Source organism: Schistocerca americana, chromosome 3, assembly GCF_021461395.2.
Source record: "Schistocerca americana isolate TAMUIC-IGC-003095 chromosome 3, iqSchAmer2.1, whole genome shotgun sequence".
Lineage (NCBI taxonomy): Eukaryota > Metazoa > Arthropoda > Insecta > Orthoptera > Acrididae > Schistocerca > Schistocerca americana.
This window is the reverse complement of record NC_060121.1, coordinates 406,469,161-406,480,577: the sequence shown is the minus strand read 5'-3', so window position 1 is coordinate 406,480,577 and position 11,417 is coordinate 406,469,161.

The window sequence follows — 11,417 nt, the reverse complement described above, 5'->3', positions numbered from 1 at the left end:
AGCAGTTTTTTCAGTATAGAGTGATATATGGGTTAGTTGCTCCTGAAAGGTCGTAAGGCACCTCATTACATCAGGATAGGGGACAAAAGGGCAAAATAGCTTCATTTTCATCTTCTCCAATAGAAGTTGACATCATAATGGAATCTGCAATTGAAAATCTTTCCAGTATTTTTGTTGTGTGTCTCTCTTGAATTAGCACAATCACTTCACACTGTTGTACCCTTATGCCAAGGAAACTGTTGAGGGCATCTGTCATTATACCAGATTCACAATTTTGAGTGTTCAGAACAACAAAAACTGTTATACAACATCTACCTTGTGTTTGCTATGTAACACAGAAGGATTTGCAACACTCTTTGAAAACCTTCTTTCTTCATGCATCCCATAACACATTCATTCCAACAGCCTGGTGCTGGAACAAGTACATAAAACCACACATTCAAGAGACAAAGTCAAACTGCACAATCTTCAAAACTTTCTGGTTGTTCTAGATATATTTCATCTTCAAGTTGTTCATTCAAAAAAAGTGGTCATCACACTACAATTGTTTTAGCAGAATCTTCTTTGAAGCAGCTATAGCTATCAAAGTTCCAAAGGTGTCATAATGTGTAACAGAACTAAACATATCTGCATAATCAATTTTTGCTTCCTGACAATAATCTTATGCAAGAAGTGGGGCTTATAGTGAGCAGTTCCTTCAGATGCAATTTTTCAGCATAGAACCCAGATATTCTACAAACTTTGGCATTCTTAGGATTAGGACATTCAACCAACAAACTTCTGTGATTCAGTTTCTTTACTAATACCTTGCATCTACCTTTCCTTCTCATTTGACGGCAATACTTCAGAAAAATAGCTTGGGTCTGTGTGTTCACAAGAACCAAGTTTTGTTAGAATCAGAAATTTGCTATTTCCCATCAATGTTTGGTTTCATTCACTGCCTTTTGTCTTCCTTCAGAACTTTGGAGAACATCTGCCGTCAAGAACTATGTTGGTTCTCCTATTTTGTTCCAGCACTTGATTCTTGAGTTCCTCCAGACTCAAGAGCGCTGGTGCTGTTCTTTACTTTTGCCTCTTCTGGAAACTTCAAATACCGAGTCCAACCATTTCAGAACTGGGAATAAATTCATACTGAGACACAAGAAATTTAGCATGATAGTTATGAAAAGTAGATACTTTTCATGTCTTTAATTTTGAGTCATGACACAATTTTTTTTTTTTACGGGGCTCCAAGTCTAAATCTATGTCACTGACATACCCTAAAAAGTAATCCAAAAACAGCTTTATCATCAACCTTAGAGTTGAATGGTTGTTTGCCAGTAACATGTACCAAAACCTCTGACATGGTCAAATGTTCAACTGCTTGTTTGTCGTGAACATCACAAGAGATTTGTATGGAACCAAAGAGAAAGATTCTCTCTCTTTGTTTAGAATAATAGAGCTTGCAGCACAATTTAAGATAGAGGCTGCCGCACTGTGAGCTTCTGTCCACAGTCCTTTCATTAGTTTACCCGAGTCCAGCATCAAGAGTGCAGCTTAAGAATTTGTAATCTATTTGGTCCTCCTCCTCTATTTTACATGAATCGGAGTCGTTATCTTTTTCATGTCCAACAAAATAAAATACATCTGTATTCTACGAGAGACAATAATGGTGGTGTAAACAATATACCACATCTAAACTGCCTATATCAGGAAACTGTAGTCTAACAAGGTGCAGGGCTCTAATGCACAGCAGTCTTACCTTTTCGGTTCTGTATTGTTGAAGTCCAACTGCGTCATCGCCCCCATGTCACATCCACCTGGTCTTACCCAGAGGACAGCTGACAGCATGTTGCACATCAGCATATGAATACAGAGGACAAATGTGCAACAAAAATATTAATCTGGGGAAGTTATTACACCTACAAACAAATCACAGACACATCTGACAAAGGTTAATACATTCATGAGGCCCACTGTCCTCCAATTTCTAAGGTGTACATCCATTACAGCAAATGCATAAAGGTCCAGCTGCTTTCATCAGAACTCACAGTGCTCTCACAAATGTAACTATTGATTCTCAGCCCGACATTACCAATATGCCAGAGAAATTTACGTGCACCAATAAGCACAATACTAATCTGGCACAAGTCTACCATGCTTTGAAACCTGAACCTGCCATATAGGTCTCGCTGTCACGCTGCCAGTGTAGCTTAGGAAATGTAGGCACTGTTGCAACAAACATAGAGTAATTGAATTCTTTCCTTGCTGCTACTAAATGGTTATCAATCATAATAAATTTACAACACTGAGGCAGTACACATTAGAATGGGAAAGACAAGCAACTTACCTGCACGCACTGTAGTCATGGCACTGTGACTGGCATAAGCTTTGCACATGGTTTGACATTGTCTAAGTTGGTCAGTTTGTTACCAATCAAAAATACTTATGATCGCCAAAAAAAATTCACTTCCTATGTAACATGACTTGCAACTGCATTATTCACATACTATGTGCAAAGACAAAGCATAATCTGCCATCTTCTCAACACGTCCGCTCGCTTCAGGCACCAGCTATGTTCTCTCGAACAATGGTGCATCCTCCCCACTGCTGCCCTACCAGGGCGACAATGTTACCATATTATTTAAGCCATAATATACATAATTTTTCTCAAAAAGAAAATTTGACAAAATTCATTGTAATTATCTTTAACACATGTATGGGTACTGAGCAATTACCAAATCATCCTGCAGATCACTGATTCATTGTTATTTATATAGTCCAGCAGTAGAGCAGTTTACACATTTGGATGGTATTATTTGCATCCTGTTTCCTAAAGCACAGTTGTCACAACATTCATCCTTGTCTTCATATGTTATTTGTTCTAACTGCCGGATGGCAGTGGTACACTGGCAGTAACGGGTGCTACATGTGCTCGATAGGTCCTTTTTGGTACAAAAATGTGCATAGTCAATACTTGCAGGCTATTTTTGACATAGATTACCATTGCAATTTTTACACCACAGTCTTAAAACACACATTTATAATATTCTGGCCCTTTGTTATACTGTGCGACAGTGGGGCTCCAAGTGGACAGTAAGCTACACACCTGAATATGATAAGAGTTTGAATAGTACTGTGTATTTGTAGTATAGCATTGTACATTTGTAACATGATTTTTGCAATGGGGAGCGTATGTAGTGCCACAAAATTTGACAGTAACTAAAAAATTACACCACATCTGTATTTCCTAAGTTAGGACCCTGATAGGTACGAAATGGTACTTTAGCGAACAATTTACTTACAATCCTCTTGTAATCTACAGATATTTACTGAAGAATGTTGGTTTCTTTTAAGAATAAAAAAATTGCAATTAAACAGCAGGAGACTGGACCTTTTGGAGGAAGACGTCATATATCTACTCAACAACGTGAAATTTTGTTCAATATACTTCCAGTCAAATCAGAGAATGTGAACACAGAACATTTGTATGGAATGCAATAGGCATAACTACCTTATTTAACTTACAAAATAAGCCAACAAAACTATAGCTGAAGGGGAAACCACATAGATGCAATAATAAAATGTCACAACAAATAAAACTGTTCACCAACACAGAAGAAACCAATTCCACAACTTATGCTACATCTGACAAAGCCAAAAATAGCAAGAATCTTCAACAAATTCACTTTTCAAGCAAAATGTATTACTTTTACTGGAATATTCATGCAATGGAAAATCAAGTGCAGAGAAAGGACATTGGAATCACTAGGCTCAATACAAAATTGTTACGTGTAGAAGGAAGTGTCTATCATAAAAAGAACAGACAACAGAAATATTTGCTACTCATCCATGAAATATTTTTTTCAGCAGAGTAAACTGCAGTTATAATCACATTCGATAGTATTTCTTCATGAACAAACTGTAGCTTATGTCACTGACTCAGTGAGATTTGGCTATTTTTACATTTATTTTGTGATAATTCATGTCTGTTGACAGTTTACGAATCCTTGGAATGCAAAACTATAACAACAATCCTGTTAATTAAGTAGAAGAATAATTAAAAACAAACATTAATCTTACAGCTAGCTTACTCACCACTAGGGACACTGGGTCATTCCGATTGTCAGATGGTGAGAACTTTCACATCAGTGAGGGTCACGACTGTATATGTTAGACTGTGGTTGAAACTCAGGGTTGCCACAAATTTCCCCAAGTGAATTTGTCTGATATTTCCCTGATTTCCAGACAAGTTTTAGCATTTTTCCCTGACAAATTTTGAGATCTCAAGGGTAAGTAAAGGCACAAGTTGACAAAGAAGATGTAAGGACTTTTGTATTTATAAACATGTGAGCAAAAATCTTAAGTCCTAACATCAACATCTTTTGCAATGAAATGTTTTTAGATGGAGAAAGCAAGCCAAGTGGTATATATGTTTCATTAAGACCACTGATGTTATTTTTGTGGCAAAAATAAACATTTTGTTGGTGTCGCAAGACAGATTTTAAATATTTTCACTGTTTTCAGAAAAAACCTGAGAAAAAGTAGGCCTCTTGTAAGAAATGTATAAGGTGAGGAAGAGTTGTGTAAACCAAAACTACAGGTGACCGCCAATAAAATGTTGGTTCTACAATGTTTGTTATTGTCAGTTATTACCACTGGGTTATGTCTATTATTCTACAGGTATTGCGTGATATTTCTTTCAAGAAATGCACATGTGCACAGCATGCAAACTGCCTGCAACTGCCACAATTTTCATCATCTTATCGTCCATACTTTTCAATATAAAAACTACTTTTGAAGTACCTAAATGTACTAGAATAAATAAAATATCTATAAAATGCCACACTGTACGATTTACTTGTTGTGAGACAGTCTCAATTCCTCAAATCCATTGCCCGTGACCTCTGGCCTGCCGAGGAGCACCACAGTCCTGGGTCCATGGATAAGCCACGAAAATCCATCACATTACGCCACACACAAACAGACCTGGCCTGTGGCGTAAATCAGTGTGACTAGATCCGATGGGCAGGGCTTGCACATTAGTGAGAAACTATGGGCTTCAGGCAGGCAGGCCCGATCCATTAGAGATATCCACAGAAATGGCCTTCGGTTTTGGCCAGTCATGGAAGTCCACTCATGTGGCCAGCTATTCACGTGTCACAGACACAATCTTCATGAAATGAGACCACGGTAATCACCCACACAACAGATAACTTGCTTAAATACTCTGAGAGTCAATACTAATGAGGGCAGGTAGCAACTCACCATAAGGATGGTTTCTGAGCCACAGACAGGCACATAGAAAAGACAAACACCCTCACAACTAAATTTTTGGCCATTGCTTTTGTCAGTAAATGAGAATGCACCCATATTCAGACCAACTTGTGCACACATGACCATTGTCTCCCGGCACTGCATCAATGATCTCTGAGAATCAGATTCAAACAAACCACCCTGCCTCTCATTGGCAGCTGCTAGGCTAGCACCAAGTAGTGGTGACAGAACTGACTGCAAGCTGAGGGGCGGGGTCGGGTGGCAAGGGGAGAAGCAGTAAGAATGACAGAGTAGATAGGCGGCGCACATACTTAGCTGCGCCCAGCCAGCGACAAAGCACGACATTTCAGTAAATAAACAATTTCATGCTACTGAGACAAAAATGAGATTTTTCCAGTTTTCTTTATCAAATTTCCCCATTATGTTTGAAATTCTCTGATATCCCTGATTTCCAGAACTTATGGCATCCCTGAAACTGCTTTTGTAATGCTGTTATAGCCAAAAGGTTGCATTTCAGCCATCAGGTTAGAGAAACCCCCTCCCTCTTGGGGTCAGAGTCGAATGCATGCCAAAATCCAAGTTACATCAGCCATCATTATCTCAGAGAATGCTCATCTTCACAGCTGGGATGCAGAAAAGATTAATCTATTGGTAAACTGCAGGAGCATCCAAGGTCCCAGAATTAGTATTGCTTATTGAAGGTTATAATGCCCATGTAGTATTAGGAACAGAAAGTTGGTTCAAACCAAAAGTAAATAGAGTAGATGAAAAAAATGGGGGTTACGGCTCATTATTCCCAAATTGTCAAAAATCATGAAATCCTCAGAATTTCATAATTTTCTTCCAATTCTGGGAAAAATTACCCAGGATCCCGAATTTTTATCCATTATGGCCAAATATTTGTCATTCTTAGGATCATGGAGGTAAATGAAAGTAAATGAATTTGGCAATTTTGGGGCATTTTTTGTCCAGAACCAGCTAAAATTTACAAAAATGTAGTAAATGATATGAACTATAGGTAAATGATGACGAAATTCATCACTGTGCGATCTCCTGCTTCAGGAGCCACTAGTGAATTCAGTATCATGAAATTGTTTTCATGAACTTTTTCCATTCCTTTTTATCACAGCATAACTCTTCCATCTTCAAAAAATTTGCAGTCCCAAACAGTAACCAGGGAATCTCGAAGTCAAACAATTAATGCTATAATACTAAAGCATGAACAGTGCAGTAATCCTCAAAAAATTAGTGAGATATCCTCAGTTAAATTTTTAGGCACTTTGCTTAGGTTCATAAAAAAATTTACACGAGTTTAAAAGTCATCATGAAGTTGATTTCAAAAATTATAAAATTACACACACTGAGAAAAGTCCATATATATCATCATTAAGACACTACAGGATGACTATTTTACAAATATAACTAGAATGTCTGCTAACTGACAATGGCAACGATTCAATTAAAAAATTTGGAAACAATTCATGGGAAGAAATAAAATAGCATTTTGCATTATTAACTTACTTCAAATCCAGCACAGTGCCTCATAAGAAGAACCAAAAATTTATCAGATTTTGAAAGAGTTGGAATAATGTAATCCATGGAAGCACTGACACACCACTTTGCACAGCATGAGTGTCAAACTCATGTCCTGCAAGCTGCATGTGGCTGTTGACAAATATTTTTGCCTAACCCGTGTGTTTTTTGTACTTAAAACAAGGAAAAAGCAGGCAGTCACCTATAACTCACATGTGTGGAACGTAGAAACTCTCAACAGAATATGGTATTTGCACTAGATTTCGAACTCTTGCTCCTTCTCTAGCAAAAGTATACACATTCACATAGCCTGCTGGCTAAGGTGGGACTAACTGTTGATTATTGAGGGCAGATGGAGATAAGGAGGCAGTAGGGAAGGATGCACGAGGCGAGGAAGGGGTTGCAGGATGGTGTGAGGCAGGTCTTTTGACAGATGAATTACCAGCTGCACAATAAGATAAAAGGAGGAGGAGGAAGGGAGGGGAGGGGAGGGGAAGGGGGAGAGGGAGAGAGGGGGAGGAGAGAGAGGGGGGTAGGAGGAGGAAAGGAATGGTTTGTGAGGGAGAGGATAAGGAGGGAAGAGGAAAAGAGAGAGGGGTGGAAAAGGAGGAAGAAGGAGGAAGGGAGGGGAGGGGAAGGGAGAGAGAGAGAGAGAGAGAGAGAGAGAGAGAGAGAGAGAGAGAGAGAGAGAGAGCACATGCCAGCATGGGCAGTGGGTGGAGGAGGCAGAGTGATAGGAGAAGGCAGCATATTGTCTGGGGAAAGAGAAGTGGTGGGGCAACAGAGAAAGGAAAAGGTATAAGGTGAAGCAGTGAGAAACAGGTTAGTGAATGTTTAGGCCAGGAGGATTGCAAGTGCACTGGATATGCTGGAGAGGCCATTTCCACCTGCATGGTTCAGAGAAACTTTGTAGATGTGATGTCCTCTTACTTAGAGGGCAATACAAGTAACTTAGGCAGCCTACACCTAAAGTCCATAGTGAAGTTCGTTCACAAGAATAATCCACAAACTTGTAATCATACCATTAACATCTCACTTGTTATTGTATCATTAACATCTCTCAAATATGACAGAACAGGCTGAAAATAGAAATCAAGCTTGCCCCATCAGAAAATTTGTTAGTGCAGTCACAGCAGGGAATCAGATGCTTAAATTCCATCTTATTTATTTTTTAAACAAGAAGTTATATACAGTGTTTGTGTCAGTTTACCAGAAAAAGAAATACTGCAGGCTGTTATTTCAACTGTAGAAGTGTTGGAAGTGAATATAATTATAAGAAATAATTATCCAAAATAATTTAAAGCGCATTATACATCTGTGAACTTGCATCTTAACATTTGATACCCAGATCACTCTGAATGAAGTGTACATTCATTCATGAAACTAGATGCTAGGCAACACCATACATACCATTAGTTACACAGAACTGTTCACATTTCAAGTACGTAAGTACACAAAGCCATAGCCAGGTAAGCTATGCAAAGAATTTACAAATGCAGCAACATGGAGCTTCTGGTTTCATACCTTAAACAAAAGAAAGGGTTCAGAAGTGAGATATGTCAAAGTCTGTAGTGGAACCAAAGATGTCTGAAGTCAAGAGCAAAGACAACAGTTGGCACTGCCAAAAATAATGAAGAAGCCAAACAGAAAGGCTTCCTCATTTACAAAGTGAAGGATACACATGTGAAGCAAACACTGAAATGAGAGAAAAGAAATTAACAGAATGGGTTCTGTAATTTCCTCAACAGGAAGGTATTCATTACTGATATATGGAGCAAAGTTAACAGGTTTCAGAACAGAAAAGTTGATACTACTGGATACGTGACACCCTCCTGACTAAACGACTTCCTTGATAGAATCACTTCAACTGCAATTAATAAAATTGTATTATTCACAGAAAACCATAATTATAATAACCACTTTCTACTGCAGCCACTTTCAGTGGAAGAGCTTTATAACACTATGATTTAAACAGTACAGCTCATCAGAAAAAGACTACCCAAATATGCAACTTACTGCAACTGCCTCAACTATCTTAGTTAAAATATTTAATTACATAATTATATGCAAGCAAGAAGTATGCGAAGACCTGAAAATACAACTCATCATCCCTAAACATGAACCAAGTAAAGACCTGTTGAAAGTCAGTGGTTTTCCATCCTGATCTGTAAAGACATTGGAGTGTTAGTAAAACAAAGACTGGAAACATACTAAATTCTTTCACTAATAAAGTATGGATCTAGAAAATGCAGAGGAGCCATAATAACTTAGTGGTGTTATGCTGGAAATCACATTTGCCTTTCACTGGAACCATTTTGTTGTGGGTACCTTTTTGGATATTAACAGAGATTATGATAATGTGCAAGAGAATACATTAGCAGAAAACTATAAGGACATTAAATACCTAAAAGATTTATATGAGAGGCAGAGAGGAAGTCTTTCTTCAGGTATCAGGATAATGTAATGGGCCCTGATACACTCATTCCAGATCACCACAATACTGGGTCACTTCCTTCATATTGTTTATTTGTTTGCATATTGAGTTGTGTGACCCAGTTCCAACCCTCATTCTTCACTATGAAGATGGTGTCAGCATCTGTTCGGCTCACCAGTTGAAAGATCAAGCAGAAGAAGATCTAAACAACGTAATAAGATACGTTCATCAAGGGGACATAAACATCGGCAAAAAGTCATTGGTTGTATTGTTTTCAAAGAGGAGACTTAATACAATACAATCTGTTACACTTCTGGACTTATTTAACTTACACTAAAATCATGAGGTTGATTCCTGGAAGTAACACTTGATGCCTGGATACCTCACGTCAGAAACTTAATTGCAAATAATATACTTAACATTACTTAATATATCTCAAGAGTGTGGTGGAAGCACTCCCCAGTCATTTATCATGTACAGAACTCTAATTCTACAGAACAGATTATGGCAGCATTTTATACCACAACAGTCAAAAGCCACATTTGAAAGAATTAGACAATTTCAATACAAATGTAGTAGAACATGTCTAGAAGCTGTGAATAGCACACCTCGAGGCACTAAAGAAACTACAGCACATAAGAAGGCAATGGCTACCTAATAAATATTTCCTTTCTTCATTATCGTAAACTAAATACTCAGCTTGCCTAAAAATGTTCTTTTGTTTTGTTTTAGGGTGCAAAAACAGCTACGGTCATATGCACTCATGTCATAACCCTACAACGCTAAAACGAAAAAGGAGTTAAAACGATTACACATTAAGCCCAATTGATGGAATGAAAGACAACTAAAAACAAAGAATTCTTCTTGCAGAAAGGTACAAAAAATACGCTGTACAGACGACAGAGATATGAACTAAAGATTAAATGTCCTTCGCCATACTTCTCCAATAGCTGAAAAATAAAAATCTGGTTGACAGCCAGCACATCATTAGCTAAAACAGCCAGTAACTCTGACGGCAAACATACATTTCTAATGTATGTATGTATGTAAGTGGTTAAAAAGGGCATTCTGTCAGGAAATTGTAAACTGTCAAAGGTTGATGACAACGAGCACAAAGTGGTGGGGGATCACCATCTAACAAATGGCGACGGCTGAAATGACAGCGCCCAATATGCAACCTAGCTAAAATGATATCCTTGTGGCAAGAGAGCCAAGAGGAGACGGCCAAGCAGCCAGGAGAGGTTTAATTCCCCAGAGTTTGTTTCCATAAAGGGAAGACCAGCATTGATGCCAAAGTGGCACCAATTGCTGACAGATGGCAACATAGTGATCATTGGAAGGATTGGAAGAACTAGCTGACTGAGGTAGGAGAGCTGCAGTGTTGACAGTAGCATCAGTAGCCTCGTTTCCTGTCCGACCAATGTGACCAGGGACCCGCATAAACATTGCAGTGCCTCCCTCAAGAGTGAGCAAGTGGAATCTTTATTGGACCCGTTGCACTAAAGCATGGACTGCGTACAGCACAGAGAGGCTCTGAAGGGCACAGAGAGAATCTCAGCATATGACACAACTGAGAAGCCTGTGTCACCAGAAGTACAGTGTGGCCTGATAAAGGGTGAAGAGCACTGCTTTCAAGTACTGGGCTGTGATCCGTAAGTCAATACTGAAAATGGTCAGTGCCAATGATGAAGGCACACCTGATACCACAGTCAGTCCGACAGCCATCAGCATACAAAAAGGTACTATCGCTGATCCATGCAAAGGTTGAGAAACTTATAGCGATAGATCAAATCTAGAATAGTGTCCCTAGGAAGCGAATGAAGTCCAAGGGGAACATGGGTCGCCGCATGAAGCCAAGGCAGTGAAGGATCAGTCCAACCTGGAAAGCGGCAGGTAGCATGAAGTTTGCTGCTGGAGAAACAGCCGAAAGCAGACTCTAGGAAGAAACAGAGAAGAGGGATGCGCCCCATACTGGCAGTCAAAAAGAGTCATTGAAGAAGGAGGCACAGGATGGGTGGCCAGGCATGGCAGACAACGGCAGGCGTATCTGCTGAGAAGAACATCACACTGGAATGACAGGTGTAGTTCAGCAGCTTCTGCATATAGACTCTCAACTGGGCTAGTATAAAAGGCGGCACAGCTTCTGCATATTGATTGAAAATGAAAGACAACTGTCATGTAGAATGTCTTTTGG